Here is a 10955-nt window from a genome sequence, read left to right as displayed (position 1 = left end):
CTAGGCAACTTTCAGACTTGTGGACTTCAATTCTCAAAATTCGCCAGCCACATGGCCAGTGGTGGATATTTTGTAGTTGAAGTCCATAGGCCTTAAAAGTTAACCAAGTTGGATACACCTGATTTACAAGATACATTCTAGTTAAACTTCTTTTATTTTTGGTTTGAAAAGCCCAAGATGTCCTGGACACATGTCTGCTCAGGTCTGAATTTTAGTTCGCTTCTTCTACTATCTAAAGAAACCTTTGCAGATACTGCCTTTTAAAAGACTGTTAATAACTCAGACCCCAAAATATTTTACCAGAGTTAGAAAGTGCCATCTAGGGGACATCTTTGACATAGTAATTTCCAGACAGGAATTTAATCTGAATGTTCATCTGAAATTATGCCACATTCAGATTTGTTAATTTACCAAATGGGTCTCACCTATGTCTAGTTCACAGAAGAAAACCCCCAAATATTTCAATAGCAAGAGTCACATTTTACCACTAGAGGGAAAATAAGCAGCAGCAAATCTAGTAGTAGGGTTTTTTTTAATAGTCTGATTGTTTCCAACTTCAGAAAGGAACTTGTTTACTATATTCACACAGAATCAGGGGTGAAATCCAGCAGGTTCTGACAGGTTCTGGAGAACTGGTAGTGGAAATTTTGAGCAGTTTGGAGAACCGGTAGCAGAAATTTTGAGCAGTTCGGAGAACCGGCAAATACCACCTCTTGCTGGCCCCAAAGTGGGATGGGAATGGGCATTTTGCAATACCCTTCCCCTGGAGTGGGATGGGAATGGAGATTTTGCAGTATCCTTCCCCTGCCACACCCACCAAGCCACACCATGCCACCAAGCCACACCCACAGAACTGGTAGTAAAAAATTTTGGATTTCACCACTGCACAGAATCAATACTCGGTGATCAGCACTCTTTTACATGGTCACCAATTATAAAAATATTTGTCCGTCCTCCCCCATTTTTCTATTAAATCTATACATCCTGCTCACCTGTAGTTCGATTCATTGTATGTACTAAATAAGACCAAAAAAATGAGTATGTAAGAGAGGCACAACAAAACTCATCCCAATCACATTATATCCTAGATTATTATATAAACTAGGCCTTCTGGGTTTGTTGTTCATCTGCCAAAAAAGTCTGAGTTTTTTAAAAGTTAAGATAATGTTTGATTTCATCAGTTTGCATCTGATAAAAACCCCTTTGCAATTTAGTTCCACATTCCAGTTGAGTGTATCATTGATGTGAAATGGCAGATTTGACTTCTTTGATCAAAGAAAAGACAACATGTTTATTGCTGACTAGAAAACCCTTATGGACTTTTTGCATAAAACGCAAAATAATGAACTTGGGATGTGCAGTTTTAATGGTTATACAGACAGGATAAATTACAGAAAGAATAGAGTTATCTTGTCCATCTTGTAAATACAGAAAAAGAGGTAAATTTATTCTTGTATTTGTAATGGTTGTAAAGAAGATCAAAAGTTACCTCTTAGCATATTTTTTTCCTTTTTTTTTCTATTTTTTTTTACTTTTTCCCCTTTATTTCACCTTCGCTTCCTTTTTTATTTTATTTTTTTACTTATTTTATATTAATTTGTATTAGTTTTATGTTCCTTTTAAAAAAAATATTTAATAAAAATGTCTATGAAGGTTCTCATTCATCCAGGTCATGGTTGTCCCAAAGGTGCTTTTCAAGAGGTAACTGGACTTTCTGGTTCTCTTTCGAAGACGTTTCGCTTCTCATCCAAGAAGCTTCCTCAGCTCTGACTGGATGGTGGGGAATCGCTTATACTCCTTATTTATTAAAAATTATGTAAAAAGAGTTATCACTTATGAACTCATGAACCGAGTCTTCCCTCCGACTGGGATTTCTTCTTTTAGCCATCTTATCCAATGAAATATTATTTAACAGCGTGTACTCAGTTTTGTAATCTTGAGCTGGCCTAATAATGATATTGTACAACATGGATATATGGAAACCAGGTTGTACTAGCTTCTGAGTTCCAGTGAAAAATAAGGCATTCCTTAACTTTAGCCTCTTGAGGAGGTCTTTAATGATTGCTCTACACAGATAAGCAATATGTTGATTTGATGGAGATTGTATATTTGTTGCTTATACGCGGCCCATATCCTTGCAAATTCCCCTTTTTAATCAGCCAATAGAGTGGCCAGGAGAAAATACAGTGTATGTCTACCGTGCATTTTCCTAAGGTATTCTGCATTTTGATTAATGCAAACATATATCACAGGAGAAACAGTCATGTGTCTACCAGAACATCATAAAATATTATCTATTAGTAGGCAACCTGAAGAGTATACTGTATGTAGGAGTCAATTGTTCCATCTATTTTTTCCACCTATCAATCAATCAGGCTGGCCAGCTCTGAGAAGTCAGGGGTCTACACTGATTGGCCAGCTCCTTAATCAAAAGACAGATGGAAAATGAAGGTACTGAGAAGGGATTAGGTTTCTGTCAGTCCTCTCAACAAAGCTAGATCAAATGGACATACAAAAATAATGTCCTTTCAAGTTGAGCCCAACTCTAGATAAGTCTGTTGGAATGTCTGTGCGTGGTTTTGTAGAAGTACCAAAGATGTAGTTCCACTAGTGTCCCATGGATATTTTTTAAATTTCCCAGTCCAGTTTCAAGCCTTGGAATAAGTTAGTGTGGTCTTGATTTGGACTTGATTTGAGCCAAATATTAACTAAGCTCAACTCCATTTTGCTTCTGAGCTTAGACACGATCAGCCAATGATGAGATAGAATTTAGTTTGATCCAGTTAAGCATCCTTCATATTCTTTCCCTCCAATTCTATTTCCAGTTTGCTCATTTCTGTCACAAATACAGACAGCAAAGTACACTTTCATAAAATCTCTAAAATAACTTTCCTTTTTCCGCTTTTTCATTTAATTGCCAGCAGTAGCTTTAACCAGCAGATGGTAGTACTAACAAAATTTCTCTCCATTTAAAATGTGAAACATCCAGGCTGGGTGATTTATTTTCAAAAGATACACAAAGGTAACAAGAAGCAAATCATAGTAAACAGTACAAGAGGTGGGAAATTTTTACACAGAATACTATGCATTTACAAAATGCAGAAAGATTTCATGTGAATGCCAGGTTCTATTAGTTCTAGACTGATATTGTGAAATTACTAAGCCTAAAGGAACAAAATGTATCTTAAACTTCCATCTGAAACCAGGAAGCATCAACAGATCGATTCTGAACCTTGTGGTGGTTTAGTGACTGAAGTGTTGCACCAGGAAGTTCAGTGAGTGACTTTAGGACAGTCCTTCTGTATGTCAGCAACTTACCTCAAACAACCGCTGTTGTGATGAGAAAGATAGGTCTTACGTTTAGGTATAAATGCAAACCAAATACAAATGCTGTATTTAATGTTGTAAAATGCCCAGAGTCGCCTTGTGGTGAGATGGATGGCAAACCAATTTAATAAATAAAAATAAACTATTACTAATACAGGTAGTCCTCAGATTACAACCATTTGTGACCATTTGAAGTCACAATGGCAGTGACAAAAATGATTTGTGATTGTTTTTCACACTTACCATTGTTTCAACATCCCCATGATCACGTGACCAAAATTCAGACACTTAGCAACTAGATGTATTTATGATGGTTGCAGTGTCCCAGAGTCATGTGATCACCTTTTGTGGCCTTCTGACAAGTAAAGTCAATGGGAAGCTATATTCATTTAACATCTCCTGGCCATTGTAAAAGGTTGTGCTGTCTCATCTGTGGTCACATGACTGTATATCGGACAGCTGGCAATTGAACACTTTTACAACCAATTGTGGCATTTCCCAGTCACTTATAATCAATTTTGGTTTTTATCCAAATAAAAACATACATGCTTTTCCATGTCTCCAGTTTTTCTTTTCAGAAGTGCATAATCTTTAGGTTTGTAATTTCTTAAAGAAATCTAAAGAGCCAAGACTATTCCACAAAAGAGAAATAAACTTGTAGCCTATTAAACCTTATGCAAACTATAATAGCTGTTTTCAGAACCACCTGCGATCTTCTCACTTATTTCTCAGAAATTTGATTCACATTCTGATTAAGAAACTGAGGACATTTGGCAAATAGTCTAAAAGAACTAGATTGTTATAAAATTCTGCCAACTAGTCTTATATAGAAAACACTCACAGAACACCAGACAGAAAGAAAACTTTGAATTAAAAAAGAGCCCCTTCAAACTTTTACCAGCCTATTTTTAAATCCCATAAACAGGCATCATCCAGCATTTTGTGTCACAGCTGTTCCATGTGCACTCTTTTTTCCCATAAAGAGGCATCATTCTTGCTGAGACCCTTTTCTTGATTTGTCTTTTATGTTCCCATTTTAGCAATCTCAATTTTGTTGTCTTCCATGCTTTCAAACTTCAATAATCTCTGTCAGGTAAAAGTTTTTTCTTCTTCAAAGCTCTTGATTTCTGTCAAACCATTTAAGCTTTTCTAAATGCTCAGAAACTCATAGCTTTGTTTTGCCAGTATTGATATCAAGCTGACTGATCTCTGTAGATATTTGGATCTTCTTTGTTTATTTTTTTGAGGACACAAAACATTTTCCCTTTCCCAATCCTCTGGTCCTATGCTATATCTCAAAGATCTTAGAAAGGGATTTGAGATGTCCTTCACAGTCTCCTTCAAAACTCATAAATGTAATCCATCTGATTCTGAAGACTTATATTTGTTATAAGTCTAGTAATCAACTACTCCTTAAATATCTCTACTTGTGTGCCTTGTGGCAACTGTTCTGCTTAGAAATACTGGAACAGAGGTCCCCTTTTGGGAAAAGCAATGCAGTGAAAGAGTGTTGAGTTGCCTGCCCTCTTCTTGTCCTCTCTTGTTATTCTATCATCTCCTATTAGCAGGTCCACCCAACCCTTCTTTTCTTCTGTTTCTTCTCCAGAGTTGAAGTAGGAACCACATGCCAATTTGGCTGTCTGCCATTCTCCTCTGCAGCAAAACATTTTGGCTGGACTCAGCAAAGCAAAGCTATTTCTTGGCCTGCTCTAGAAACAACTTGTTTGAAAACGAAGCATAACTTACATAATGCTAACATGGCAGTATTCCTTGAGTCACACGGCTTAAATTAAAGACAACTGAAGTCATCCACCTACTATTCTTGTGGATTTTCTATATGCATTGCTTCCTATTGTAATTGACGGAGCATAACTGCTTTATTATTTTAATGCAGATTCTATAGCTCGTGTACAGATAAGAACACCACCTTGACATCATGGTTGGTCTCTCTGGATGTCACAAAGAGAATTTTCTGAATGGTGGGTCCCTATTTAGCCCTAAATTGGTATCCAGCCAGAACCTTGCCTTCATGCCCATCTGTACTTTATGATCCACTTATTTCCTCTCTGACTTTGTAAAAATGTGATTATTGTTCCAAGGGGAGTTTCTAAACCATTCCTGCTCATTAGAAAAACTGGTGACCTAACCATGCGAAGAAGCTCAGGGCTGAGAGAAAAATTTCTCATATTGCTAAAAGGGTTACCAAAACAAGAGCCATGCAAGTCCATGTCTTTGCAAAAGAGGCAAATATTCCCTCCTCTGTGCTGAACAAGTGGAACAAAACAAAGTTTTGCAGTCCTGGATTACCTACATAAAGCTGCCTCATCTGAAAATAGGGAGCTGTAATCTTAACTTTTTTTTAATAAATACCAGTAAGCAGAGCTCCTTGACACTTCTTTGGATTAATTGTTTCCAGCCTAAATTGATCTAACACTAAGAAACCAGATGATAGAGTTCTTGACCACAGAGAACCATCCTCCCCCAAACTTGTCTCCCTGTTGCAAATCTGCATTTACAGGTATTCTGTTTGCACAGCAGTCCAAATATTTGTTAATTAGATCAGTTGCCAAAGTAGGTTTTGCTATGCTCTGGCATCAACCCCGGGGATATCACGAAGTGGCAACTTGAAAATGCCCAATTTTTTTGCTGCCTCTTCCTGCAGGGAAGAAACCTAATGGCTTCCTTCTATACAGATCCACCCTGCAATCCCGCTCATAAAGGGTCAACCCTAGGACCAGATTCAACGCCTTACTGTTGCTTGGAGAGAATGTATCCCTCCTCCCGTACAAGTGGAAAGTCATGCCTGAACACAGCCTTTACCTGTCCAGTAAGGTAAAGAGGAGGGTGAGCAGTCAAAGTGGCCCTGCTCTGCTCTGACTAAATGTGGAATTTGTTTTTCATATACAGCAGCATACCTTAAGATGGTTGACTTAATTATGGGTTTCCTCATTGTGCGTTGTATTGTCTTGAAAGAAGGAAGTAGTAGCAGTAGCGGTGATCTGGCTCTAAGTTAAGCACTCAGGTATCTATGGGTGTTTCTTGAGTATGAGGTGCAAATGGCAGTTTAGTCTTTGCTGCCTTGGTGGGCATTTTTTTGTAGAAATTTTTAAGCAAGAATTGGATTGCCAACTTTTAAAAATGCTGCAGCAGAGCATTTCCTTTTATTAGCAGCAAGAATCTGTTTCTCAATCTTAGCTGCCTTAAGATGTACGGACTTCAACTCCCAGATTTCCCCAGCCAACCAATTTTTAAAGTTGCTGAGATTGAGAACACTAAACTAGATCTTATCTTTTCTTCTTCATGTTCTAAGATTCTAGGCTGGATTCACACATTCTGCCAAGCAATGGAGCTAGGAGTGTTTGTTTTAAAGGTTAAATTGATTTTACAACTTAGTTTCACCTGCAGCCCTGTCCTCGATGACTATTCAACAAACATGTCAAAAATGAAGTGAGATCATTGTCCACCTTCATAATTGCAATTTTTCTAATGTGGTTTGTTTGGTTTATTTTGCCTATTTTGTGATTAAAAAACTAGAGCTTATGGCCCAACTTAGTGTGACAAACCTAACATCAATTTTTTAAATGTCAGCTTCCTATCTGAAAGAATTTCATGAAAGATGGCTGCAGAATATTCAGGCCTGTAGAAAAAGAAAATAACAGAAATAAGAGGCAGCAGAATAATAAACAAGATGTTCTAAAACATAAAAGAGCTTTTTTCTATTTTCTTTGTGATGTTGCAAGTCTGTTGAGTCATTCTTGAAGGAAAAAAAATATTACCCTGATGACTAATTCCTGTGCAGTGGAGAAGGGATTGAGAAAAATCAAGCTATTCTTCTTTCCAACTAGCCTCACCTCCTGGTTTGACAAAGCTGACTTAGGGAACTTGTGAGCAATTTCTCAATCCCTGTGGTTAACTATTCAGTTGCAGATAAAACTAACTTCCTACGCCAATATATCCTCTGACTCCACTTTGGTCAAAAGCCACAAGCAAGGATTTGCTTGGTATGTCTCTCTTTAATAAAAGATTCCCAAATAGGTTAAACCAACATGCACTCCAACAGACTCACCCTTCTGAAGAATTTCTGTGGTGGAAACTGTCTTTATTGTTGTCTTAAACTCCTCTCCATAAAAATAAAAGTTCTGAAACTCTTTCATGAAACTGACAACTAAAGCAGATGGAATCAAATAGGTTGAAGTATGCCAGACTTTATGTTGAATTATAAAAAAAACTGTATAGATTAAGCATAATAGTGTTCGGTTTGAGGCTGAATTCGCTTAGCGTATCAGCTTAGCTGGTTTAGACTCTCAGTAAAATGTCAAACTGATCATTCACACTTCCAATTTAGAATACCGTTAGGAATAGGCAAGCAAAACGGTGAGCTACCCCTCATACATTGCCAAAAAAAAGAGAGAAAATGCATGGGATGTTTTGGATATGCTCAAGTATAATATATTGTATACTAGATGCACTCTAAAGAAATGACATGGCTGGTTTCAAAAACACTGCATACTAGACCATAAAGTGATTTGTTTGACCACATTGCGTTAGGAAAACTATTCTGGTTTTTAAACCAAGGTTTATGGCTTAGAATGTAATGTGTAATGCCAGTTGTTGCTTTAAAAGCATGCTTATACTAAATATGACTTGGTGAACAAGTAATCCAGTCTCTATTTAAAATGCAATTCAATATATCTGACTACAATTGGGAAAACCAGAATTAGATCCTGCTTTTGGGGTTTCTTTTAATGAACTACAAGTCAATGAATATAAATATTTAGAAGTACATAGACTTTCAAACAGAAACTTCAAAGAACAGCTAGTCTTTTGAAAATCCTCCAAATAGAGTATTGTCTTTTCTGTGTAATTCATTGGTACAATCCCAAAGGTGTTTTTTTCAGGAGGCAATTGGACTTTCTTGTTTCTTTTGAAGATATTTTGCTTCTCATCCAAGCTGAAGCTTCTTCAGCATTGACTAGATGGTGGGAAATGAAAGGATTTATATTCCTTGCAGACAGCTGGTCATTTGCATTCTTTAAAGAGTCATTGAGGCCACGTGGAGGTTTATCTGTGTCCTCAGGGTCACCTAAGTAGTACAAATGGGTATGGAGGCTTCTTGGCTGCAGGATGTCTTCTGTCCTGTGTCCCTGGACTGCTGAGCAAGGCACAGGCTCTTAGTGATGAGTGCTGTCTGCCTCTCAAACTGAAATGCAAATGGTTCCTGTAGTCTGCAATTTTTCTAGAGATCCATTCATACTCCCATATCATTTGAAGGGTGTTCAATCATCCCAAAGTGCATAGCTAAATGTCTATAGAGATTCTCAGTCATTCCGGTCATGGTTGTCCCAAGATTCCCCACCATCTAGTCAGAGCTGAAGAAGCTTCTTGGATGAGAAACAAAACGTCTTTAAAAGAAAAAACAAGGAAGTCCAGTTGCCTTCTGAAAGAGCACCTTTGGGCCAACCATGACCTGGATGGTTGAGAATCTCCATAGACTCATGGGTACAATGTTTCTCAAAGGCAGCCATTTTAATACAGCTTCTGAGAGTTGAAGATCATACCATTAACAACCAATGTGGTTGAGGCCGAACAGCATTAAAGACCAATATGGTTGAGGCTGAAAAGCATTGTATTCACATCTTGCTATTTTCATTCAGCATCTGGCATATGGATTTTCCCCTTTTATTTTGAACATATCTGATGCCCCTTTGATTATTCTTAGCATCCTCTGCTAAACTTTTTTTCTTTTTCTTTTCCTGAGATCAGCTTTACAGTTTCTGACTTTCTTTACTCTACTTGTATGACTGAATCGTCTTTTCATTCAAGTTTTGCAGCCCAAACAGAACAACTATATTTGGATAGACAACTTAGCCATTGTGGCTTATTCAACAAACCAGAGTTTAAAAGCATCATGGCTTTTAAAAGCGTAGATGTATCTTATTAAAAAACACCACTGATCTAGGATTTCATGGTAATTACAAATTGTAGCTCTGAAATACTTTATTTCAAATGAAAATGTTTATTTGCATGTCATATTCTATCCCATCACACACTTGATTTGCAGAATTTGTTCATATTTGAGCATGTTTTATCTGTCAATAGAACACTTTCAAAAGGGGAACCGTTCAACTATAAAATCATAAACTAAAAACTGAGGCATGTGTTTCTTTTAAAAAAGGCACCAAATGCTTTATTACCATTTAAATAAACATTCGTTTCATTTTCCAGTCTATTATGACTGAAATTTAGCTGAGATCATCCAAAATCATTTCCTGTTTTTCCTGCGTATAATTTTGCAATAGAATTTATAAGAATTGTTTAAAGCAAAGCTGCCAGCTCTGTAATAAGCATATTGACAAATCAAATTTCTCATAAAAGTTTATTTATGTTTATTCTAGTTTTATTCCTCCCTTAGCCTGAGAAGTTTCAAGACAGAACACATGGTTCTCCCTCTTATTCTCAAAAGAAATCTTTAATAATCTTTAAATCAGATTACAGCATTGCGGCTAATAAAGGAACAGAATCTGAGTCTCCTTCCAACACTCCACTTGCAGTGGTGGGATTCAAATAATTCCACCACTGGTTCACTGAAAATGCGCCCGTGCACATGGCTTCTGCACATGCCATGCAGCGAGGCTTGACCAAGCAGCCTTTCAGGGCCTGCTCCCATCAATCTCTGCTCCCACGGCTACTTCTCTCCACACTGCTGGGAGAGCATCTGTGCAATTTAGCAGCTATGAGCCGCCACTTTCCTCTACGTCCCATCATGAGACTTAGAGGAAAGTGGCGCCTCACAGCTGCTAAATTGCACAAGACGCTCTCCCAGAAAGAGCAGCAGTGGAGAGAAGCAGCTGCCGACCCGGAGACCACATGGAGTGTCTCCGCGAGCAACCAAGGCTTGGCAAGGGAAGGAGGAAGCGGCTGCAAGATCTCTGCTGCAGCACTTTCCAGATGGGACTTCTTACAGGCAAGAAGAACCATCCAGACTTTGGTCCATTCCCAAACTCTTTCCCAAATTCTTTGGCCCTCCTGCGCCCATGCCCCCCCACGGCCCTTTGGCCTAATGTGGCAGGCCGCAGGCCGAATAAAGTGCTTCGGCCCAGGTGCCATAGTTTGAGTCCAGAGGAGGGTGGTGTCATGTGGGTGGAGGCTGGAGGCAAGGCCAGAGCGTGGGAATAGCACATTCCCCCACCCAGCCCAGGCGAATGGCAAGCAGGCGGAGGCTCCGGGGCAAGACCGGAGCCGGGGAATAGCATGTCCCTGGGCCCTGACCCGAAGCAAAGGGTAAGCAGGTGGCATGCTTACTTTTGATGAGCAGATGGGCGAGGCGCAGAGGCGAGGCATGGAGATTAGCTGAGCTGTGTGGTGAAGGCAAGATATATAGGGAGGGGTGGGGCAGGGTGGAGGGTGGGGGTGAGAAGCAGGCAGGGCAAGCAGTGAGCTGACGAGCAGGCGGGCGGGGACAGGGCCAACCAGAGGTAGTATTTGCCAGTTCTCTGAACTACTCAAAATTTCCATTACAGGTTTTCCCGACCTGGCTGAATATCACCTCTGTTCACTGGGCTGAAAAGTGCTTTGGAGTCCAAAAGTGAAAAATTAGCACTTCTCTGCAATTTAAATTAAACCCATCT

Source organism: Pituophis catenifer, unplaced genomic scaffold (genome assembly GCF_029215685.1).
Source record: "Pituophis catenifer annectens isolate HBS135680 unplaced genomic scaffold, rPitCat1.0.hap2 SCAF_4, whole genome shotgun sequence".
Lineage (NCBI taxonomy): Eukaryota > Metazoa > Chordata > Lepidosauria > Squamata > Colubridae > Pituophis > Pituophis catenifer.
The sequence above is the reverse complement of the archived record's forward strand: the minus strand, read 5'-3'. Positions refer to the sequence as shown.